General features: G+C 36.2%; 1 long non-coding RNA gene across 1 annotated transcript; it reads left to right on the plus strand.

Moving 5' to 3' along the window:
- Nucleotides 1–2,880: 2,880 nt before the first annotated feature.
- Nucleotides 2,881–4,941, plus strand: LOC135708636 (uncharacterized). The gene is made up of 2 exons (XR_010518305.1): nt 2,881–3,456; nt 3,517–4,941. It is a non-coding gene; the product is annotated as an uncharacterized LOC135708636 (long non-coding RNA).
- The last annotated feature ends 959 nt before the right edge of the window (nt 4,942–5,900 follow it).

The following is a 5,900-nucleotide window of genomic DNA, read 5'->3' on the forward strand; positions in this document are numbered from 1 at the left end:
GTTTTTTTTTTTTGTATAGGAATTTCGTTTCGAACGAAACATATTTCAGTAAAACTTTACCGATCAGGGTTTAGTGTGTATAGTTATGTTCATGTGGAGTAGACTTTAGCGATCACTGGAAGTAGTATAACGAAAATATAACGTTAATTTTGATAATATGACGCGCTTCTTTAAATGAACAGTCTTGTCTCTTGATAATCAATACAGTTCCAGATTTGATTTTCGTTTTTCCTAGCATTGCGTAATTGAGTACTTGAACGACTTTACTAGCATCGTCAGAAATCAATCCATGAGGAATGGGTATGCAACCCAGTTTAATGAAAATTCCAGGTCCTTCTTGTAGTCTTAACGGTTTCTGATTCTGCTTCTTCTTGGTGCACTTGTTATTGAGCTTCTGGTAGAGTTTGTGTGTGTGTGTGTGTGTGTGTATTCAATTTAACCCCCACTGGCCGGAAGTGGTGTTATGGAAGAAATGTGCTTACAACAATCCTTGATGTAATAATTTAAAGCAAGTTTAGTCTGGGAGTTAGAAAGCGATAGCTCTACTGCAGATTCAGCAACCCATTTCAGAATGCCTGGTAATTCACGTCCATTCCGAAGTCACTTTCACATACAATAAGCCCCGCATGTAAACACTACCGTTATCATATGAATAATGGTACTGCAAACACACTTCCAGATTTCGAAATGTGATGTTTCGAAATCTGGCGCGTATTTAGTAATATATGGAAATATGCATTTATGATTGATTATAAATCAGATGGATCTCACCAAACTCTGCCTCCGAAAAAAGACCGGTTTGTTCACTCGCGGTAATCGAAAAAATCTTCCGCGTTGGTTTTACAACCCAACACGCCACGACATTTTGAATCATATTCGAAGTTTTTCATTTGCACCGAATTTTTGCTTGACATCTAATTCGCGTGCATCCTCCGGAAGGCAGAACGCCAGCACCAAGAAAATAAAAATAAAACCCCGGTAAAACTCTTCTTGAGAGGGAGCACAGAACATAAGGAGAAGTGCAAACAAATCGGTGAATCAAAAAGTGGTTCGTTTTTCTGCTCAACAAGCGATGTGTGTAGTAGCGTTCCACACGGGCTTTCTATGTGCACTCACACTATCATAGCATGCTGCCTATCTTAACTGCAGGCAGAAGATGCCTTATACCGCTAGGTGCGCTAGTGTTTGCAAATGACATGTGGAGCCACTTTCTGATCCGAAGTTCCACTCCTGTGGAGGGAGGCAAAGCACCAAAAATAAGCTAAATGAAAACACAGCTACTCGAAACAAATTCTTGTCAAATTGCGAAAACTAATATTTGTTTGATTTGGTACAATTAAAAAATATGCGAAGAACAGATGAAATCAGCGCCATGGAAAACAAAACTCACTGTTCGCGGGCAGAGCCTACTGCGTTATTTCCTTATTGAGCTTCTGGTAGAGTTTTGCACAAAATTTGATTAAATGCATTTTCACTATTTTCCACATTATAACACTGCAGTATTATATGACGACAATTGTGCATTGATAAATTACCTGTGCAAAATTTTCTCTGCCACTATTTTACCACCGACCGCAATGGACGTTGAAATTTTATAAACACGGCTTGACAGGCACGTACGTACGCGTAACGCTTGCTAACGGCCATGAATTTGGTTCATGGAAGCGCTTGTTTTTGTTCATGATATTCGTCGTATCCATAATGAAATCATTAATTATTGTCATGATTTCATGGGATGATTTATTTTTCTTGTTTCATGATTTTTTATTCATGAAAATGGTAACGGATTTGTTTCCGTGCACCTACATATACAGGGTGTCGACTCAAAGTTGAAAACAAAATTCCCTGACTTTCCCTGACTTTCCAGTCGGATTTCAGAAAAATTCCAGTCCACAAAACTACGTTATTTTAACCTAAGAAGCTACAACATGATGAGCTTTATTATACCCAGTGCTGTGTTCCTAAAATTTGAGCTAAGTAGTCGCACCCAATATTGACCGGCGCCCTTAAAATATAAATCTGCCTAAAATAACGATGCATTCGCCCGCGACGTTGATGGCGTTGTTTCACATAGTGTATTATCTAGTTTATATAGTACGTTGCAAAACATTTGCACTTTATCGAGCAGCACCGTACTCTACAGGTGGTTAAGTCCCTTTACCCTTTCTTCTTGAAATTATGATTAGTTCGATTATGAAAGTTCCGTCAACATTTTCCCAGTACTATCATTTGTGTTTTCTAATTTATCTCATATTTATCTTGCTTGACTTTCTCCTAATTTCAGGAAAAACCTTGAACAATTTCTAGAATTTTCCTAAACATTCGTGGGCAAAGCAAAATTTCCAAAACTATCAGTATGTTATCAAATCAAAACCTCCGCAGTAAGAAGCCCTTACTGCGCTAACTGCGCAAAGGCGCAACGAACTTTTGTTTCTCCGAGGCACTACAAGTACAAGTACTAGGCCAATTAAGGGGAAGATTATGGATATGATGATAGTTAAAATCAAAAAAAAAAAACAAAAAATAAAAATACATAAATATGGATTTGTTTTATACGTTTTACTCAGAACACCTCTGGCGTTTTACAAATCATTACCATCAATCGTCGCTACGCAAATCTTTGAAATAAGAACCAGAGATGTTTGTGTTGTTACAACTGATGTTACCTTTGGGAACCTTATTAGGCAATACATTTACTGTTTCAGTGCCACGTTTTCACGTTTATAACAGGTTCTTGCTTTAAACGTTCCCAAGAACTCGTGACATTACTGCCGAAAGTATTAAATCAGTCCAGAAAATTTAACATTTTCGGAAGTGAGTCTATCTTTAAGCGATTCAACATTTTCCCTACTGAACTCAAGCTCTTCTGAAGTTATTAAATATGCTATGAGCTGAATACATGAATCCAGTGCTTCCAATGTTTCCGAAGTGATTCAAAACTTTTGTAAAGTTCAGTACTGTTTGAAGTTATTCTGTTGGCTGCTTTTTTTTCTGACATGGTCCAGTACTTGCCAAAGTGATCCTAATCTTTTCTCAAGTTATTCAGTACTTTCTGAAGGGATTCTTAACTTTCCAAAGTGATTCTAAACTTTCCTAATGGAATGTAATGTCAGTATAGACAGATCTCGTTTTTGGAAACGTAACTACAGTGCACTCTCTACGACTCGAGGTACCTATAGAATTATCGAGTTATAGAATAACAATCTCATACAAATTCGCTATCTCAGTAGCCATGACACTCATTTTTATGATGGTTATATAACTGTATATCAAGTAACTGGACATCGAGTTGTGAAGAGTTGGCTGTTCTTCATCTATGTTGCCAAAGTCGAGATCTTTTTCGATGTGTCACAATTGAGTAGCTTAGCGATAATAATCAATACTCCCTGAAGTAAATCCTGCTGAGAAACTGTTGAAAAATTCCTGGAAGTGAGGAGGATCTCTCGGTTTTTGACGGTCTAATTGACCTACATTATGAAGCGGCCGGCGCTGTTATTGTCTATCCTAAAGTATGAGATCAGCAGTTTTTACACATTGCAGATGCATGCTCGTCCAACGCATCGTTTTTTGCTTCTCTGATAGGTGATCTGGCAATAACGGAGTAGCAACCGCGAGCGGATTTTTTTTTTTTCTTTATTTAAGAGGTTTTTAGCCTAAAGGCTGGTTCGCCTCTGAGAACCGCGAGCGGTTAATCATTCTCATGCTCAATTATGTCTGTACTATTTGAAGTGATTCAGTACTTTCTGAAGTTTTTCTGCAGTAATTCAGCACTTTTCAAACTGATTCCGAGATTTTCTATCGTTTTTCAGTACTTTCAGAAGAGATTTTGAACTTTTTTTTAATGATTCTGTGATGCCCAAAGTTATTCCGATTTTTCTGAAGTGAATAAATATTTTCTGAAGGGATTCCAAACTTTTCTGAAGTTATTACAAAATGATCTCAGCTCTTGAAGAAGTGATTGCAAACTTGAGAGAATTGATAAAGTACTTTCCGAAGTTTTGTGAAGATGTTCAGTTCTTTCCGGATTTTTTTTTAGTTTTTACGAAAGCGATTACAAACTTTCTGGCAAGATTAAGTATTATCCAAAGGGATTCAGAAATTTTCTTAAGTCACTCAATACTATCCGAAGAATTTCAAAGTTTTTTCTGAAGTGATTAATTATCCAAGTAACATTGTAAGTTTTATTGAGGTTTTAAAGCACTCTACAAGTCTAAATCATGGTCTACAGTACCCTAATAAAACCCAAATTGTTACTTGGGACTTTCAGAATTGATTTCAAACTGTTCAAAAGTGATTCAGTTCTTCCTGAAGCGATTCAGTACTTTCGGAAGTGATTACAAACTATCTGGAATTATTCAGTACTTTTCGGAGCGATTCCAAACAGTTCTGAAGTGATTCAGTACTTTCTGAAATCATTTAGTGCTTTGCGAAGTGATTATGAACATTCTGAAGCGATTCAGTATTTCCGACGTGAGACTGAACGTTTCTGAAATGATTCTGTGCATTCCTAGCTAATTTAATCATTTTCGAAGTTATTCGGTTCTTGCGGAAATGATTACAAACTTTCTGGGATGATTCAGTACTTTCCAATGTGAATCCGAAATTTTCTGAAGTGATTCAATACTATCCCAAGAGATTCCGAGCTTAAAGTGGTTCAACACTTTCCGAAGTGATTCAGTGCTTTCTGAAATAATTCAGTACTTTCCGAAGTGATCATGAACTTTTCCAAAGTGATTCCGAACATTACTGAAGATATTCGGTGTTTTCCGAAGTGATTCCGAACATTTCTCAAGTGATTCAATTATTTTCAAAGTGAACTTTTCGCAATGATTCAGTGCTTTCCAAAGTGATTTCGAATATTTATTAAGTGTTTTGGGTCTTTTCTGAAGTTATTCAGTACTTTGTGAAATGATTCTCAACATTTATGAAGTGATTCAAGACTTTCTGAAGTGATTCAAGACTTTCTGAAGTGATTCCACACTGTTCTAAATCGATACAGTACGTTCAGAAGTGATTTCGAACATTTCTAAAGTGATGCAATACATTCCTAAATGATTCAGTAGTTTCCGAATTGATTGAAAACATTTCTGAAGTGATTTAGCACTTCCGATGTAAGTCCAAACTTTTCTGAAATGATTCAGTACATTCTGAAGTGATTTCGAACTTTTCATTAGTTATTCAGTGCGCTCTGAAATGATTCAGTACTTTCTGAAGAGATTCCGTATTTTTATGAAGTGATTCAATTATTTCCTTAAGTGATTCAGTAATTTTTTAAGTGATTCCGAACTATTCTCAAGTGATTCAGTACTTTCTGAAGTTATGTCGATCTTGTTTATATGATTTCAAACTATTCTCCCATACCTCACCTTGAAAGAATTCCATCACCGTCATGACAAAATTTCTATCTTACGCCACTAAGTAGCGCCAACTTTTGTCCGCCAATCAGGATTTGCACCGTTAGTGGTTAACCTCAATTAGATGAACTTTTGGACAGTTCAGTGGTATTATTTAACTTTTTTCCCTCGATCATGGACACAGCCCGAGCAAAGTCTGAGATCAAATTGCAATCTAAATTTGATGTTGTGATTTCGCTGATAATGATAACTCAGGTTGCTGTCGTTTTGGTCGTTTTAACGGTTAAAATATCAAAATTGATAGCAAACATATCTTCTTGTGACATCACATTGAAAACTATTTCTGCTATCAGTGAGAGCAAACTGAATACTCAATTTGATATCAATTTTTCATGTTGATAACAAAACAAGTATTCAATTTGATGTTATGCTAAGGCAATGAAGTCAAACCCGCAACAACATATTTTTGTACAGCAAAATGAAAACAAAATTTATCAATTGCATAAACTGAAATCAAATTAGGGTTTCAGTTTGATGTTGATATCA

Source organism: Ochlerotatus camptorhynchus, unplaced genomic scaffold (assembly GCF_037179485.1).
Source record: "Ochlerotatus camptorhynchus isolate MF236.1 unplaced genomic scaffold, CSIRO-AGI_Acam_v1.1 ptg000330l, whole genome shotgun sequence".
Lineage (NCBI taxonomy): Eukaryota > Metazoa > Arthropoda > Insecta > Diptera > Culicidae > Ochlerotatus > Ochlerotatus camptorhynchus.